Below are 19,252 nucleotides of genomic sequence, written 5' to 3'. Positions count from 1 at the left end.
CAGTAGGGAGCTGGGGCCTGAAGTATGCAGACCAAGATGACTCAGGGAGTCAATAGCTGCCCTGAATTAAACTAAAGTCTTTTGTGCCTGCTTGAGCAGAGTGCTACCCTCCGTCTGCCTTGCAGGCTTTCAGGCCATTCATTCCATTTCTAAATACAGGTCTGTATTTAGAAAACTAATTTGTACTCTCATGTTTAAAAATTGTAGTCTGAAAGTCTCATAGTTCCTGTGCTTCGCTGAAGCTGGTAGACCACGTGGTCAACCAGCGTGGTGTCCTTTCATTGACAGCAATGGGTTTGCATCCTTTGGGCTTATAGCAAAGCCCTAGAGCAGCTGCTTTGGAGACTTCCTTCCCTGCTGGCAATCAAGTCCCTCAAGAACCTTCAGGTTATGGATAAGGGAACATCGAATGTCCGAAAGGTGTTGGCCTGGCTTATGGCCATATTCTGCCTGCAGTTTTGCTGCTGCTTCAGTTTTTGCAGTGGTTGCAGACACTGTCTGCTACTTTTTCCTGTGAAGGATGCCTGGCATTGTGAGTTTTCTCTGCTGTAGTGGCTTGGTTGTACTACATATTGTATATGTTGCTGGAGTTGCAGTCTGGCTGACTGGGCAGTGTGGGGTGGGCAATGTACAGGAATGTGACTGCTCTCTTTTTATGTGAGCTGGAGTATGTAATATCCCAGACTGCTCATAGGGGTTATGGTTCCCTAAAATGTCCTTTCTACCTCTCTGCTGGGACTGCAGGCATTTTGCATAGAACAGATAAGGGATAGATGTAGTGCTTACTTCACCCTACCCCACATCCCTCCAGCAAGCTACCATCTGGCAAGGGTACCTCTGAGCCCCTGGAATAAATGAAACGGAGAAATTGTGTGGAGTTGTAGCTGCCTACCGCTCTTTCCTGTGGTTAGCTCTGCTGAAGCTGGGCCAGCTGTCAGATTCTGTTGATGTGCCAGCTCAACTTGGAGTGCTTCAGGGTAAACTTGGCTGGGAGGAGTTTCCCTGCTTGCTGTGTCCCTCCCAAATGTTCAGGGAGGCTGGTTCCCCCAACTCTGCTTGCCCTCACACAGCCTGCCTTCTGCTGAGCACCTGATTTGCAGTTCTTCACCAAAGACCTGGATGCATAGCAGGGTCTTCTCAGGGGTTTGTTGGGCATAAGTCTGTGACTCTGTTCCTCTGATTCTGGAATGTGCAGCCTGATTGGGGTTTTGCTTGTGGTAGCTGCTGCTCATCTGAAACCCATAGCTTCTCCCCCTCTTCCCATTCTTGTATGTGCTTGCCTTGACTGGGAATATTGCTTTACACAACTTGCACGTGTTGTGTCTGGGATTGGTATTTGCTGAGCATTTCCTGAGCCCTGGACTCTGCACTTCCTATCAAGTCCTCAGTAAAGCTTGGGATGGGAGTGTGTGTCCTCCTCAGGACTGCTCAGTTGGTCTGTCTGAAGTGCGTTCCCTGATGGACAGATCTCATGCTGCTGTTCTGGGTGCTCTACTGGCACTGGTATCTCAGTCTCGCCCAAGATGTAAAGGCTGTTGTTGGAGGACACTGTCTTAGGCCACATGCCACTTGTCTGCTAGTTTGGTTGCTTTGAGACTTTAGAGATTCTGTGGGCTGCTTTCACAGGGCTTGGTTCAAACTGCACCAGAATCCTCCATGACTGCCAGGGCACAACACTGGTTGAGATGGCACTGTGTGAGAACAAATTTGATGTGCTGCTAATCTCATGCCAGTGCTGGGATGTGGTGTGGCCCTGCTACTGTGGTAATGGTCAGGTGCTACAGTACACAGCTGCCTCTAGGGAGCTTTGGGACTGTGCCTGGCAAAGCCTGTAGTGTATCTGGCAGGTGTCTGTGATGGGGTGAGGTGAGGGGCTGGGAGGTTTCTTTTGAGATTCTAGTTGGGTGTAGAGGTGAAAGCAGAAAGGAGGAGAAGTACCTGTGCATCTTAGTCTATTGGCAGCAGCTGTATTAAAAGTTTTGAGGACAACCTGGCCTTTTGGTACAGGTGTCCACTTGTGCCTGGCCCTGTATGTTCTGTCCTGTTACAGCACAAGTTCAGGTTCAGAGCATGAACCAGCAGCTAAGCATTAGTGCTGTACCATGTGAGCTCCCACAGGTCCTCGCGTCAGGAAGCGGTGGGATATCCCACACAGACAGGGCAGCACAGGCTCTGAGGAGCTAGTGTAGGACAAACCATTCAGTTGTCTTGAGCCACATCTTGATGAGGAAGGGGACAGAGAGGCCCGGCTGCGTGGTGTGCGTGGAGGTGATGGAGGGAGAGGTCTGCCTCAGTGAAGATTAGAAATACCTTTTCTGTCTAGTGCCACCTGCTGCAATCCACTGCTGTCTCCCTGTCAGGCTGGGAAGAGTGAGCCAGTCAGTCTGCCCTGCTCCATTGTGGGCTCCAGTTTATCAGAGGAAGGGCAATGCCTGTCTGTGCCCTTTCCTGATCCTCCTCTGTCGCTGCTCTAGAGTGAAGGCAGAGGCAAGTGTATGAGATGTAAGCGTATGAGGAGAGTTTCCTGTCTAGGGTGGTGGTGGGAGTCTGGTACTTTTGGTTTGGAGGTGGTGGTGGCGGCAGCAACACAGGCAGCCTTTGCTTGGGGGCCAGCATGGGTCCCAGATCCTCCTGCAGTGCAGCTGTGCTTTTCCTGTGCATGAGACTTGGAGAATTTACGCTGGTGATGTTTGCACATCTCTGCCAAGCATAGCTGATGTCCCCAGGATGATGATTCTCCCAGGGGATGGCATGATGAGGTACATCTAAGCAGCGAGGAGTACAGTACTCTGCTGCACTGTGAATACTAAGTCTCTGCCTTGGCTCCTTCCTTCCCTTCCTACTCCCAGGCAACATCATACTCTCCTATCTCTGGCAGCCATAGCTTTTTATTCTCTGTCCTGCTTGGCCTGATACTTAGCTTATCCTGCCTATCTCTTCCTTAATGCTGGTGGCTTTCCGTGTCCACACCCGCTGTTGTTTTGTTGCTCTACTGGTCATCCAGCCTGGAAGCTAACTGCATTTCCAGTTCATACTTCTGTCTCCTCACTGCTCCTGTTCTTTCATTTCTAGTTCCTTTAAAGTGAATATGGAGATAAGAGTTAGGTCTGTTGTTGCTACAGGCCTGACTCACTAATATGCCTGCTACACTCAGCTCACGTATTTCACTGTGTTTGCCAGTGTCTTTGCTTACAGTAGTCCTTGTCATAAGCCAGTCTTTGCAATGCATTGAAGCTCTGGTACCTGCAGTGCCTGAGTCTCACAGGGATCTGTGTGGAACGTGTACTCTTCAGCACATTTATCTATGATTTGGAAGAAGGGGTGAAGACTATGGTGACTTAATTTTCGTATGATTCTAATGAGAAGTTAATCAGGGTAGTCTGTTTGAAAACTGAAGAGTTACAGAAAGATGTTCAAAGGTACTAGCATGATAAAATTCCATGCTGATAAATGGAACAACTTTGTGCATATAATGATGAATTGTGAATGATTTCTTAGTGCTCACAGGAAGCCCTTCGGAGGCACTGAGGATGGTTATCTGAGACCATCAGCTCAGTGTTCAATTATAGCCAAAAAGGCAATCCTCCTACTGGAAATAAAGAATAAATCAGAAAGCCATGGTATATATTCTGGTTTATTTATATTTACCATCATGTTATGTCCGCATCTTGAGTACCACATGCACTTCTGGTCATCCTCTCTCAAAAAGGGTGGTGTACATCTGGGCATGTTGCAGAAGAGGGCAAAGAGGATGATTAAAGGAACAGGATAGCTTCTATAGGAGGAGCGATTAAACAAGGACCTCATCTGGAAAAAGAGATGATGGTGGGGACTAGGGAAGGTCTATAAAATGGTGAGGAGAAGGCGAATAAGGAATGAGCAGTTGCTGTTTCTTGCAGGACATCCAACAAAATTATTTATTAGGTGGCAAGTTAAGGAAGTTCTTTTATAATAGAGCTTAATTACAGAGCATGTTGCTACAAGATGGTATAAAGGCTGAAAATATATGCAGATTCCAAAAGGAACTGGATACCTAAATGGCAGACATGTGTTTCAGTGGCTGCTAAAAATGGTGATGAGTTTGCAGCCTCCAGCTCTAGAAGTTCCTTGACTGCTGATTGTTGCAAGCCAGAAGAGGAAAGATCACTCTATACTCTGTTCTATTCTGTTTTTAAGTATATGTCAGTGCCAAAATGTCAAGAATATGACACTAGACCAGAAGAACTTTTGGTGTGACCCCGTATGGTAGTTCTTATGACCAGAATGCACTGAAACAGTGAAGAAAGAATAAGCTGAACTGGTTTTCAGCACTTCTGATCTAATGGAATCTGTGGGAGTTATGCACAGGATCATATCCTGGACCTCACACCAGAGGGTTTTTTCACATCCTTTATTAGCAAATCTGAAAGCACTTGCAGGAGAAAAAGACTGGTGCAGACACAGCACACCAGTTCAGTGTGCCAGACACTATTGTGGCTGTTGCAGAAAGTATGCCAGCTTCAACTATTGCAGGCCAGCCTTGCAGATGAGATGCTTGGATTTAGTTGTCTGGTCCCATCTTTGTTCCCCCATGGCTTCTGATTAGGGGCTGATTTATGTCCTGATGGAATAAGATTTGGATTCTTAGAACCTCTTCTTATAACTGCGGGTGTTCTTGTTATCTGTCCAAATGCCTAATTTTTCAGAGAGAGGGAAGAGCGGGCTTCTACCGCGAATTCTTCTCTCTCTTCCAAGTCATCTGTTGTAATTTCCATCACAATCTAAGCAGTAAATGTCTCCAGTCTCCCTCCACTGAGGATTGAGAAAGGCTGGAACTGCAATGCTTTGAAAAGTCATTTTGCTGATGGCAGAGTGCCTTGGATGCTCATTTTAGGAGCAATAGCAAGATTCACTGTTATTTGCTGCTCACCTCATTGTAAACTAACCAAACCAATATTTTTCTTGAAGCTGACTGAGGCTGTAGCAAAAGCAACCAGAGAGTAGTAGGGGTTTGTGCCTGCCATTCAGCTTGCTGCAGGTGGATTCTTAACTGCTTAAATCCGAGTCTGGTATCACAGCAAAACTGAGATTTTGGGAAAACTGGGCTTAGAGTCCAGTCATAATTTTACCTCTGCCTTTTCCTGTGAAGAGCTGAACTCAGATCCAGGCATTCATGAGCTCTAATGTTTGTGTTTCTTTCAGTAGGCCAGATAAAGAGTTTAAAGCCCCTGTAGTGCTCCTCAGTTTCCCGCTCCCTGCTGGAAAAAAAGAAAAAAAAAAGTCTCCTGGCAGCCTCGAGCTGTTTTTAAACTAGACAAATGTCTCGGGTGCCTGTCTGCCAGAGCTACCAGCCTGTACATCAAGCCCCTTTTTAGCATGCTTCTCCGTGCATCTGTATGCATCTATATGTGGCTAATTCCTTGCTCTGGGAACGTGACCTCATTGTTGTTTTGGTATTTCCAGTGATTCAGGCTGGTCTGGGGCAGGGAGGAGTCATTCCTGGTACATGCTGAGGGAGTGTTTATGCATTGCTCAAATTCCAGAGCGGTGCAGCCCCAGCCCTTCCGGTGCCTTGACAGCTCATGCCGAGGGCTCAGCTGATGCATTGCGCTGCTGCTGGCAAATGGGCTGGACACAGCTGGTGGAGCTACCGAAGCTCGTGCTTTTGAGGCCAGTGGGAATCACTGTCTTTGCAGCATACCTGTGTTGGTGAGGAGGAAGAAAGCTGAGTGCAGTAGCTTGTGTATCTGGGAAAGCCACAAGGAGTCTCTGCTTTATGAGTGGAAAATGGATCTTGCAACGTACTTATTACTATTTACAGAATGTCTGCATCTCATAATGAACTTATCCTCATAGCATCTGCAGAAACTTGGTAAGTGTTATTATCCTTATTTCACAAGTGGGAGAACTGAGGCACAGAACAGTGAGGTGGTCTACTTGAGGTTTTAAGCATCTAGAGCTGGAAAAGTAAATTCCTGTGAAGTGGTGCTGACTGTGGTGCCTGTTGTCTCCTATAATAGCTGAATTCCTCCAGTGAAAGATGAGTGTGGCCAGTGGGTCAGACTGAGATGGAGCAGTGCTTGGTGGTAAGAGCAGCTTCCAAAATGAGATGAGGCCAGGCTGTACAGATTTCTAAACCACGTTTTCTGTGGATGTCACTGTCCTCCATCTCTCCAGTTGTGGCAGAGAACAGGGGAGAGAACTCTGGGTTCCTCAGCCAGGGTCAGTGCTCATGCTTATGGCAGGCTGTGGATGCAGCAGGGCTGGGACTCACGCTTTGGCAGGGCTGCACTTGCTGGAGATGTGATAAGCCTTACTGCAGCCTTGGTCCAAACACCCTCAAATGCCATTTTTGAGCCTGGGCTGGTGTGAATGATTGTCAAACCCTTCGGGTTCATCTAGTGGTAGAGACCAGTTTTGCTGCAGAAGTAGTTAAGTTGAAGAAGTGGGTTCAGTGTTGTCTTGTTTAGCAGGGATCCATCCTGTCAGTGTAGAGTAGCTTCGCCCCAGGAGAGACCTGTCCCAGTTTGTCACTATGCAGGAATAAGTCATGAAGGCTCATCATGTTTGAAGAAGCATCCATGTATGTGGAGCCCTTTGTCCATCGTGATGGAAATGTGCTCAGAGATTAAGTCTGGCAGTATTATGTCTCCAGTAGATCTGGGGAGCCATGCCTGGGGAGTTTTTCCTTTTTCTTGTGCAGCGGTAGCACAAAGACAAGAAGGTATCTTGTCCTGGGGTCAGCTGAGCCATGCCGTGGTTGAGGATGCCTGCACCACAGAGGGGAAAAGCAGGAAGTACCTTCCTCATTGCAGACACCAGCAGCCAGGAGGATGGATAGCTTGTGCAGGGAGAGACAGTTTTAACTCCAGTAACCTGTCCTTTCTGAGCCATGTGAAGGGGTAGTGACTGTTCCAGCAGTTTGCTGGAGGCAGGAGACAATATGTAATACAGCCTGGCTGCCCTCACTAATAGGGAGCACATCAGGCTGGCCTAATACCTGGCTTGCTTGACCCTTCTTATATGTATCGCCAGGACATACATCTGCTCCCCCTGTAGCTTACTCTGGAGTCCCTGTGCTCTCCTTGAGTCTAGGTTTTTAATGGCATTCACTGATGTGATTGGCCTAAACCAACTGTTCTCAACCTCTTTTTGAGGATACGTAGTATTTTTTTTTTCAAAGAAGGTACTCCCAACCCCTATAGAATAAACATCAATTGCTACAGAGCCATATGGACTCCCTCTTCTTTCTCACCAGTTGCACTCAGAGGTCACTGGTGTGAGCTATATGCTTGTCTGGCATTAGGGGCTTAGTGAAAATAGGCTATGCCCACTGTAGTACGCATCCTGACACAGCTCCTTCTCAGCCTCTTGGTGAGATCTTCCAGTAGTAGTTTAAGGGGCTGTAGTTGAAACCTGCTAAACCCTTCTAGTGTTGGTTCCAGCTATGGGGTCAAAAGGGAAAGCTCACAAATGCTTTGACACATTGCCTCTTTGCTGACCTAGGTTCTGTTTCCACGTCTTCCTTATTTGGTGTAAATCCAGGTCCAGTAGGGTTTGCAGATAATCCTAAAATGGAAGGGAAAGAAGAATCTTAGCAGTAGGTGCCAAATGCATTTAATTGGAAAGAGAGGGTAAGTCACACTGACTGCAGTGCCCTGTGCTTGGGGAGAGGGCCTGAACAGCAGAGGTGGCTGCTGCACCATGGGTTGGTCATGTGCAGTGATGGAGCGATGCTCAAATCAGCCTTTCTCCCCAGGCATGATAGGCTGCTGTAGCAGTGCACACCAGGGACAGTGTGGAGCTGGAGCTGCAGGTGGTAGAAAAGGGGTCATAGCTTGTCTAGACTGGGGTGTGGGATTGAAAATTGCGTAGGTCTGCATTACTGCCTGCAGTTGCTGTGTTTGGAGTTGTAGGAGCAGCTAGAGAGTGTGGAGTTGGGCGTCTCCCCTTGCTAGCAGTCACCTCACCCCATGGCCTCCTCTCACAGGCAGCTGCTCTCCTATCCCTGCTGCGTGAGCAGGCGGGCTGTGGAGTCAGCCTGCACAGCCCCATCACACTCCCTTCTTTCTGAGCTTGCTCTAAATGGCTCTCTGTAACATGAGCTGCATTTCTGCCATAGTCTTCCCCAGAATGCATCTGTATTTACACTGGGGCTTTCATTAGCAATCTGGTCCTTGCTTTGCCAGCAGCCCTTGCTTTCCCCTCCTGCACACTTGCTCTGCGAGTGAGACAAGCACCTTGGCATCACTGTTCCCGAGGAGAGCCAGGTGACTGGCAGCGAGAGGAATCCTGGAGCCAGCTCCCATCTGGGAGAAGTGCTTTATCATGTCGCCTCTTGCCCCCCACCCTGCAGCAGCTGGGTAGCTGCCTGCAGAGACTCCCTGCAGCAGGGCTTGCTGATCCCTGAGCTGACACTGGGACAAGCTGGTTTGCTTTGGATTATCGCTAGCTGTACAGGCTGAAATCATGCTGCTCTCATGCAGTTGCTGCTGTGCCTGACTCCCAGCTGCAGTGAGCCGAGTTCACAATCTGGGTAGATTGTATCTGGCAAGGTAGGAGCTGAATCCTTTCATTTGTACTGCTGAAAGTAATGTGACCAGTCCTGCTGCCACCTGATTATGTCTGAATGAGCAGTGTATATGTGTTTTTATTCTGTATTGTTCTGTAGTTCTGAACAGTCAGTATGCTGCTTGGGCTGTAGCTTATATGACATGGAAGGGCAATGCATACATCCATTTTGTTTTTAGCAGATCAAACTCTGGTTCCCTTTCTACTCCAGTTTGGTGCTCTGGTACTCCACAGCTTCTCTCTCTTCTCTCTTGTTGTATAGCATCCTGTGCATTTTGTGAAAATTTTGTCACCTGCTTTTCCAGGAGGTAGGGGCACTCTGAAAGTAGAGAACAGTCTGGACATTTCTCTGGAGAAAGGGGGAGGGAGAAGAAATTTATGGAGAACAAAAATCAAGGAAGTTCAGTAGGCACTGAAATGGTTCAAGATAAATTATTCTTACGTCAGAAAATTAGACAGGGGAACAGCTTTGTTTCTCAGGATAGTCTCAAAAGGATATCTTTTTTTTCTTTCAGTCCCTTAGGACAAGCCATTTTGATACGGAAAGACCTACGGCTGCTACTGTCTCTGGGGGTAGAGGAGAGTCACTCTTGTCAAGCTGATGTCTTCCTTCTCAGCTAACCCCTCACTGTTTGGCATTTAGTGCTTCATCTTCTCCCAGCTCTGCATACCCTAAGTGGAGCTGAAGAGGGGCAAGAGATGATGACCAAGAGATAATACCCCTGCTGGATGTCCCTGCTGTAGCCAAGGACAGATAAAATGAGAGGACAGCAGCATTTTCTTCTGGCCCAGCCTGTGTTTAGGCAGAGCTGTTCCCCTTTCTCTCCGCAGCAGTTGGGTGTGCCTGCCCTTGCATATACGCAGCCTTTCATCTTCCTCAAGCTTGTTGTAATTGGGCTTTCCTCCCATGTGAAGGAGAAATCTCCTAAACAGGACAGACAAGGAGGTCAGACTTTCTGCAAGTGATGGTTTTGTTCTGAGGACTAGCTCAAACAGAAAACCATGTCCTCCCCATATCCCTAGTTCCTAGGTTCTGAGGAAGGAAAAGGGTCCTCTAACTCTTTAGCATGCCCTGCTCTGCTGCTGGTGGGTGTATAAATAGTGCCCACAGTATACTATTTTGGTGACAAGCTCTTCCCAGGATTCATCCGAAGAGTTATGTGAACAAGTGTTAAAAATAACACTAAGCCCTGTCCAAATGCTGGCATCATTTCAGCCAAAGCGTTGGGGAATCTTCCACAGAGAGCAGCCTTGGGTCCTTGGGTGGAGAGAGCAGGACAGGGCCCAGCACGGCTCCCGGTGTTTTTCTGTTCTCGCTGTCCTGCTGACTACCAAAGTCGCTGACCTTCAGGTTCAGCAGATCTGCTGTTCGCCATGAGGATGTGAGACTTTCACTTCTAATTAGGTTATTTTCCCCTGAGCTTTCCCTACAAGTTCAGAGTATTATCTCTAATGACAGGAAATGCCAAGAGGGGTTAACCTGAGCTTTATCTAGCCTGCCACCAAGTCCCTGACAGTGGCCAGATCTACCTAGCTGCTTCTCCAAAAGGTCTGGGGCCCTAGCCATGGCACATGTGGAGATTCTGCCCTGACATTAGGTTTATCCTGAGGACTGGTAGCTGGGGACTGGTTTAATTGCAGAAAGGGTATTAAAGTTATATGTTGAATTAACAGCTATAGCTCTGGACATTCTTGCTATCCACATGAACAAAAAAGTAAGTCCAAAATCCTACTCTTTTCATGATGTGGTCTGTGCCTAGAAATGAAAACTGGACCACACTGCAGAAGCTGCTGGGATACTGGGGAGTAGTGTTCCCTGGAATATGTAGCCAGTGCAGGCTGCCCCTTCCCACTAGAGGAGCTGAATGCTGCAGTTTGTCTCCCTCGTGCTGGGCTTCGTCTGTTGTTGGTCAAGTCCTACGATAATGTAACATCTGCTCACCTGCTCCCATGCTGCTGGAGTATCAGTCTCTCTCCCGCCTTGGGGCTGTGTGTGTCAGGAGACTGCAGTGACCGCTTGTGTGCAGTGCATGGAACCCAGAGCTCACAGAAGTGCTTCTGGGGGGCTCATGCTCAGAGGAGCATCTGAAGACAGACGTGCCCCTTCTTCTTGCAGGCAGGTGCTGAGGCTCCACTCTTGCCTGGTCTAACATGGGATATAGGAGAAACCACCCTCTCACATTACCCAGTGTGGCAGTGCAGACCCTATTGCTGTTGCATGGCTTAACGTGGGGCCTTGCATGCAGAAGAAGGAAAGAGCTGAGATATCTCCTGGCTGTGAACTTGGAGGCAGTGCTTGGGCTCACCTATGTGCTTTGAATTGAAGGTAGCAGTGTTGTGAGTGGGGGAGACTTCACTTCTGTTTTAGATATTGAGGTTCTGAATGACAGCATTAATCCCTCTGTGCAGCTCTTTGGCCTTTACGTATGCAACCTGACATATATCTGTGCCAGTTTCTGGCATTGTAGAGAAAGGGTGAGATGCTTCTGCAATCTCTGAATACTTCATTTTCTGAAGGGCTGGATTTATTTTAAGCAGATACAGAAAGTTGCTGTGAAAGCAGCAGGCCTTGAAATTGCTGAAAAGGTCACAGTTGCTGTTTGGTGCTCCATGCTTCACCTCCTCTGATATGGGAATACTAATTCTGGCAGATGTCCTCAGGGATGGAGGGCAGGTCCCATTAGAACATCGTGACTGAGAGTTTTCTCCAGCAATTGCACTGAGAATCAGAGCACTGCAGCCGTTCATGCTTGGTCTTTGTCTTATCTAGCTTGCTTAGCCCTTGGTAGCCTTCCTCCCTTTCTTGCCAAATTTAGTGGAGCTTCTCTTTTCTTTGCTTTCTGATGAAAGGCACTGGCTGAGTTTGTACACAGGTTGGAGTGCTTTCTTACATCTGTGCTTGAAGTACAGATTTTTAGGATTGTCCAAAGATGAAAATATATCACAGAAGTGAAAAGCATATTTGTTTTTCCAGGTATTCTGTAAGGCAGAATAACCTGCTCTGGGCGATTAGTCCTTCACTAGGGGCGTCCTACTCCTCTGTAAATGTTCAGCCAGCATATGAAGTGCCTTGAGTCATCATCATTCCTGTTTATTCTTGCATCTGAGCCAAGGTTCTGTATCGTCGTGGCATGTATTACAGAGCTCCCGAGGGCTCTTTCAGGGCTCTTTCCGCACTGGGATGCTCTTGTTCTCATGCATGGAACGTACCTGGGATGCACGGTAATACATGGCCTTGTTCATCCTCTGTAAGTGCTGCTTTGCCGGCTGTTCATCATCAGCCTTCTGTGAGGTGCCGGAGCCCCACACCACAGTTTCCAGCAGTTCCCGAAATGCTGAGATGACTCCACAGGGCACCCTGTAGAGCAGAGTGCCTCATCTCTATCACCTGCCTTATGTGAAGTTTGAGCCCGATTTCAGTCTCTTCAACTCAGTCTAAGCCTGACGTGTCAGGAGTCTCCTGTGACCTGCTTTGCCTTTATGTTCTGCCTCCTCACTGATGCCAGATCATGGGCACTGGTGTAAGCCCTGGACTAGGCTTTGCCTTTAACAGCTTTTGTTTTCTATTTTAAAGAATATGTCACGATTCCCCCCCATGCAGGACTCCCCTTTTTCCCTATACCATCTCCTTTGCTGTGGGTGTTCGTCAGTCCTGAGCAAAAGTGATGTCTGTTCCACACAGGATAAAGGCACATCCTTCCCAGGTCTCTCTCTCTCTCTCTCTCTCTCTCTCTCTCTCTCTCTCTCTCTCTCTGTGTGTGTGTGTGTGTGTGTGTGTGTGTGTGTGTGTGTGTGTGTGTATGCACATACGCATGTGTGTGGCACAACTGGCAGTACTGCAGCTAGATGCTGCAGATTAGACTCTTTGTGCTGCTTAAACATATACCTGTAAGCACATACAGCCAAAAGGTTGTTTAATCATGGGATGACCTGACATGGAGATCTGGAGTACAGCTGGCTGAAAATCCACTACAGCCTGCTTTATTAGATGGGAAGAGGTTATAATGACCAAAGAAAAGGCTAAGAGGGTTCTCAGTTGCAGTGAAGTAACATCTTCAGCAAGGCCAAATACATGAGAGAAGTGTCTGTTCACTACCGTGGACAAAAGGAGGATGAATTCACTGGATGGAAGCTGGTACTAAGCATGTTCCTTTCAGGGGAAAAAAACCCCAAACCCTCAGGATGGTTTTTAACAGCCAGGTGGATTAGCCATTGGATCAGTTGGCCATAGGGTGCTTTTCCACTCTGTCTTCACAGGTACATTTGCTGTCTCTTTCCAGAAGCGTATTTCAGTTTCTCCAGTTATTCTGCCTCACAGAATAAACTTCTCTAGGCTTTTAATCCTTCATCAGAGGCTTCCTGCTCCTCTGAGTCAAATAGATCATGAGAAAATAAGACCTGCAGAAACCATGCAATTACATCTCCCTGACCCAAGCAGAGTTGACTCAGACTATGCCATTCCTTATATTTCTTCGTTTCACCTGTCTCTAGAAACTTCCAGTGATGGTGACATTAGCTGCTGCATCCGGCAGCCTAGCACCCCAGTCCCCTCCCTCCATCCGTTTCTGCTGATGCACACTGAGCTGGCCAAGGCATTTGACAGACATTTCTTAGTGGTCTTAGACCATTTCCAATTTCTGACACTAAGGATCTGTGCGAATTAATGAGAACGTTTGCCTCTAAATATGTCAATCAAAGAGCTCCTGAGACAGAGCCTGTTGCAGATTATGTAAAATATTAAGAAAACCAGCCTTATCTCCTGACTGCTCTGCTTTTTTGGTGGAGTGATAAATGGCTAGTTTTATCTGTCACACCCGATGCCTAACCTAAACTTCCTTGGCTACCCCTCAGACAGCCTATTCCTGTTGTCAGGGGAGAACAGTTTATTCTCTTGCTCCTGGCAGAAGCCTTTTATGCGTTTCAGAACTGCTTTTGTGTATCCCCTAGTTTTCTACAGACAAGTAACGCAGTTGCTTTGCGCTTTCCGCCTTTCTGTTTTTTTCTTGCTCTTTTTGGACTCAAAGCAGTTTGTCCAAATCTTTGCAGGACTGGTAGAAGCTGAAGCCTTAACCAGTGTTGGGTAGAGTGGGATGGTTGCTCCATGTCTTGCATATGATATGCTTATTCATACAGCCCTACATACTGTTTGTATGCTTCAAAGCAAAATGCTACTATTACTCATGTTCAGCCTGTGATCTACGGTAACCACAGATCCCTTCTGAGTGAGCAGGTCGTGCACAATGATTATGGGTGGGGATGTCCAATGTATGCTATTTAAGATGTCATGGTAATGTTTATAATTTATGTCTGTTTACTGTCTGTATGCAGACCTTATCTGTTTTGCTGATGATATCAGTACTAGAGGTGGTATAGATGAAAGTAAGAGACAACCACTCCCTCTAAGAGCCAGCAGGTTAAAAACATAAGAGGTGGATGGGGCCACCAGGATTTAGTTACAAGCCTGCATTACGTAGGCTTTTTAGGAAAAGTTTTCAACAATTCTCCCTTAACTGAACTGTTTCCCCTTGTCTTTGCAGTTTTTATAAGTGCCTGCTCGGGTGCCCGTGAACACCGGCAGTGCCTTTGGCGGCACTATCTTAAGCATGCCAGTGCTGTGCTGTAGGATTGCTGCTGGTGGATGGTTTTTGAGTGTACCTTCAACAGCTTCTTTTAATCACAGAGGGCTTTGCAGCAGCACAAGCTATCTAGGGATTACTTTATTTGCCACTAAAATAACCACCTGGGGGAGGGAGCACTGCAGAGCAGCAAGCATGGCCAGTTTGGGTGGTAAATGAAGAAACGTAGGAGAAAGCAGTATAAATAATAGTATCTCTAAATCAGCTGGTGATTACATGCTCCCTGGGGTTTGCTGTAAAGATGGGAGTGTGTTTGAGAGCTGGGAGGTCTTTTGGGAACACTTTGCCTTGAGCTGACAGATATTACTGCTTCACTTGTGTTGCTGCTCTGGGCAGTGATGGCAAGAAAAGGCTTAGACGTGCAGAGGGAGGTGAGAGAAGGTTTTCTATGATGTGAAATCCTGAGCAGTTTCCATATTTGCTGTTTCCTCAGAAAACTAAAATGTTTATGACTGAATCCTATCGACAGGAGGGCAGGAGGTGCTATCCATTCTTGGATGTAGCCTCTCTTGTGTCCAGCAGATGTTTTTCTTCTTTGTTTTGCCCTTTTCCTGTTTGCACCCATCCATTACAGTCCCCGTGAGCTGAGGCTTTTTTGCAGTGCAGTTATGCTTGCTTTGAGGCAGCCAGGAGATGCCTCTGCAGCGGGAAAGCAGTGTCACTTTGGGTACATCTTGGGAACCCTAAGCAGTCACCTTTCTTGAGCAATGCTCTCTACGTATGCAGCAATCTCTGCTTGTCCTTAATATGTAGACAGTGAACCGGCTCATGGCTGCATAGGTTCATCTCAGCCCTGAAGTTTCTGTGCTGCTTCCTTGGAAAGTAAATATAAAATAAAGTATCGTTTTTTTATTTCAGGTTAGAATACAAACCAGTGAATATAGCAGAGTCATGGCTGCCAAAATCATCAGATTCACTGTGTGGCAACTTGAGGCTTTCCTCACGGCAGTGGGGAACTGTTAGGTCACAGTGAAAATGTACTAATAGTTGAGGTAAATTGTGCTGTAGCAACAGCACTCATCACATTTTTGAAAGCTAATTTTCATATAAGTGAAGCCAGTAACACCTTTATATCCACTGTTACTATGGTCTGCACAGAACAAGTGGTTGGTTGCCAAATTAGAATGCATATCTTTTTGTAATAATACCCTTTCTGCTCCTTTTGTCAGTGCTCTGCTTGTTGAAAAGGTTTATATCAACAAAGTGTGAGTGAGTGCTTGAACAAACAGGGCTGCTGTTATAGCAGGGCTCCTGCTCCAGGCACTCTGAAAGCATAGACTGCATCAGTTATGTCCAAACTTTGCTTTAATTGAAGGTTTTCTGTACAACTTTATGAGCTTTCTTTATCAGATTGAAGCTGAGACTTTCTTGTTGTCTGCAACAATTCAGGAGCTGTTCTGTCATTTCTATCCTGACTTCCCTCTATCTCAACTGCTAATCTCTTTCTTTGTGCTCCTGCTTTAAGAAGTATTGAATATTAGGGCTGAAATAAGGGCACTGGGATCCCAGGATCTGTTCTTGCTTTTCCCGCAGGCTTCCAGTGTAATACCAAGTGAAGCATATCTCCATGTTGCCTTAGTCTCCTGCGTGTAAAATATTGATGACAGTGCTTTACTTGGAAAGTAATATGACCATACTGGGATCCTGGGCTGGAAGGGACTACCAACAGGCAACTGACTGTGAATTTGGTTTGGTTTTCCCATAGATGTCTCAGTATTATTGAGGTATGTGGAACTCAGCCCAGCCCTCTGGGGATCCATGCCAGAACTAGCCCTATCTGGTAGCTGTGACTTTTTATGGAGCTTGGAAAAGCCTCTGTTCCTGGGCAGTAAGGTGGCAGCTGCTCACAATAGGAAGGATGGGACCTTAATACGGGAAGACAGAAATCACTGTAGTGTCTTGGATGAAGGATCCACCTAGCACAGTATTCTATTTCTGAAAGTGGTTGCAAGTGGTCAGCTCGGGAAGAGTGAGAAAAAGGCAAGCAGATAGGATACCTTAATACTTTCTTAGCTTCTGACCATTTTCAGTTCAGGGGATTTCCTAAGTCTGTTGTATTTTAACTGTTTAGTAGCCTGAAATGGATCTCCCAAGTGCTTGTCCTGCCTCCTCTTGAACACGTGTGAAATTCTTCCCTCTACGACATTCTTTGCTGAGAAGTAAGGAGCAGCAAACTGACTACAGGAAGATAAGAGGAATGTTGAAAGAGGAAATGCTGGTAAAAAAGGAAGTTGTTAGTAGAAATTAGCCTTGGAATGGAACCTATTTGATACATGAAATAAAGCTCTGAGCGTTAAAAAGTAAGAGTTTGCTAATAATGTTTCCTGAAGACACAAAGCTGGAGCGCATCATCAATTCAGAGGCAGTTCAGGGCTATTCAGAAGGAAGCGCTTGGATGACTTTAAGGAATAATACAAATGGGAACTGGGTAGTTCAAAATTGCATGGTCATGTCCATTAGGAATAAGCAAAAAGTTCAGCTGCAGCTGGTGGCTCACTGGGGAAAATGAGGGAGACAGAGGAAAATCCAGGCTCTGTCAGTCAAGCGTGAGATAACTGTGAACAACTAATATGATGCAGTCATGAAAAAGATAAACATCATCCAAAATGGCATATTGGACAAAATATTTCTAGCAGAGATGGGGAAATTTTAGTGCTATTATCTTAAGGCGTGGTGAGATCTCACTTGAAGGATTGTGTATGTTTCTGGTTACTCGCGGAAGATTGGATTCAAACTGGATCAGGTCCAGAGAAGGGTTACTGCTATGATCAAAGAAATGGAGAGCCTACTTACTGCAAAGCAATTACAGAACTTGGATAATTTAACTTTAAACACAGTCTGGATAAATACCAAAGCTAATGGACATTTTTGGAACAGGAGTGAATAGGGGTGAGCCACCTATGAATGAAGGTAAGCTGGAAATTTTTTAAGTTCTTAAACATCAGAGGTGTGAATTTGGGAATTCTGTTACCTGAAAAAATATTTAGCAAACAAGAATAGTCCATTTTTTGGAAAAAAACCCACCTTTCTGTATCAAGCCATTTTCTAATTTGGAGGCATGTCTCCTGCCTTGGATTGCTAGACCTGAAGAAATCAGTACTGCCGTTCTGGGGAGTGGGCAGGGCTTGCTGGGGCAGGATCATCGCGAGCTGCCTGGTGAATCCTGCTGTTGCAAGTGTGTGTGTGCAACCTGCATGGCCCTGCTGACTGTTGTGCCTCTGCCCTTGGTTCCCCTCAGAAGCAAGGCTCAGTGGGGATCACGAGTGACCCTCTGGGGAAATGCAGGGGCTGAGGGGAGGCATTGTCAGCGTGCTATTGTCACTGTGTGCTTTTCTCACTCTCTTTGGATTTTTTGCCCCCCTCATTCAAAATCATCCATGTTTTATTTCTGCCTTATACTGGATACAAAAGTTGTCAAGCATATATTGGTAGTGATCAGCCTGTATTGATCTCTGTGTGTTTGAGAGAGAGATGATGTTTGCCCTTGAAGGCAAAGTTTGCAGAGATGGAGAAGGTTTTTTTTTTTTGGAGGATTTTTTTTTTTAAGTTTTCAGTGCTTCTTACTTTCCTAGAGTGTTTTGGTCCCCCTTGCTGCAGGCAGGCAGCACCATGCTGATTAGTAAGTAGCTGACCAGCATGCCTCCCCAGCATTGCTAAAACGGCCTGACTGGTGGTGGTTGGGGTTGCTGGGTTTTGTGGATTCAGATTTCTGCCACGAGCAGTCAGTGAGTGAGGGTGGAATGGCAGTGAGCTGCTCACGAGTAGCTCACGAATGTCCAGCATGTGCAAAAGCGTGACGTGTCTCTCCCTCCTGTGGCTGGGCTACAAATGGCGTCATGAGGAGTCAAGCTGTGGCCTAGGCATGTTCTTGCTGTTTCTGCTGTAGATAGCAAGGCACAGGCTGTCCACTGTGGCGATGAGCTTACTGCTGCTCTTGCGGCTTTTTATTTGCTGAAGGCACACTGAGGGTAATGATGCCTAGAGCAAAGGGTCCATCCTCAGGAGGAGGCGGCGGTCATCTCCCTGTGCTGAATTACACCAGTGAGTTGCAGCGAAGAGACTGTAGCCCAGAGGCTGTCTGGCTGTTGCAAGGGTGGGCAGACTGAGCGCTGTGCCTGATAGTGAGGCATGATTAAAGGCCTTTTCGTGTCTGGTGCTTGGTGTCAGAGCTACAGCTGAGGCAGCCAGCTGGGATTTGGGCCTGAGCTGTTTCCACTCCATTGATCATGCAGCAGGAGGATTTGCAGCAGATAGGTGGGAGGCTTAGGCTATTTTTGCTGAAGTGGATGATTTTACTATACAGTTGTGGTGAGAGTGGGAAGGTTTGTTCCTTCTTGTCTGTTACTGGTTGATTTCTGCACAGTATGTGAAAGCAGGTGAATATTCCACTGTCAAGGCAGAAGAGCACTGTGCTTTTTTCCCCCTAGATGATCAGGGGTTGGGTGGATGTTCATGTCCTGGTGATAGTCTGCAGGAGAACAGAGCGGTCCAGGTACATATGGCCTGTGCCGAGCCCAAGTGTGGTACACAGGGCTCCCCCTGAAGCGGCGAGCTGTGCTGCAACCTGGCACTGGGAATGGGATGCCTCTGCTTCGTCACTGGAATACATGGGCTGGAGAACCTGTTGTGCACTCAGTTCTCACACCCTTGGAGGGAGAAGATGGCAAAACCCCTGCCCTACATCTGGGATGCCTGTGGGTAATGAGACTAACATTGTTTGATAGGCAGTTTTCACCTGCCAAGCTGCACTCTGCAGTGCCGAAAGTGTGTGGGAAGCATTATCCACAGAGCAGGGAGTGGGGCTGGGTTAACACAGGGATGGCGGGATCTGGCCCCTGCACCTCCTGTGTCTTGTTTCTCAAAGCAGCAGTTGCAAGTCTTCAGTATCCCTGCTCCCCTCCTTTGCATGAGACTGTGGAGTCAGCCATCCTTCCCTTCTCACACTGACTCATCTCTGTGATCAAAGAGAAGTCATCTCCTAGAAGTCAGCCCTAAGAAAGAGCTTTCTTCTTCTCCATTACTGCCTGTAATCTCTTATTGCCTATGAAGCTCTGAGAAAACCCATC

General features: G+C 47.0%; 1 protein-coding gene across 3 annotated transcripts in view; it reads left to right on the top strand.

Annotated features, from left to right (window-relative positions):
* LOC112988027 (AP-4 complex accessory subunit RUSC2) overlaps positions 1-19,252 on the top strand; it is a 63,017-nt gene that overhangs the window by 3,676 nt on the left and 40,089 nt on the right. Inside the window, exon 1 of one of the 3 annotated variants that reach the window (XM_026108225.2) lies at positions 5,558-5,851. The exons of 1 other annotated variant lie outside the window; for it this stretch is intronic. The gene's annotated coding sequence lies outside the window, so the exon portion shown is untranslated. Of the gene's footprint in view, positions 1-5,557; positions 5,852-16,086; positions 17,097-19,252 lie in introns of those variants that run through there. One more of the 3 variants, XM_064500403.1, reaches the window with a different exon arrangement.

This window comes from Dromaius novaehollandiae, chromosome W (assembly GCF_036370855.1).
Source record: "Dromaius novaehollandiae isolate bDroNov1 chromosome W, bDroNov1.hap1, whole genome shotgun sequence".
In the NCBI taxonomy this organism is placed as follows: domain Eukaryota; kingdom Metazoa; phylum Chordata; class Aves; order Casuariiformes; family Dromaiidae; genus Dromaius; species Dromaius novaehollandiae.
The sequence above is the reverse complement of the archived record's forward strand: the minus strand, read 5'-3'. Positions and strand labels throughout refer to the sequence as shown.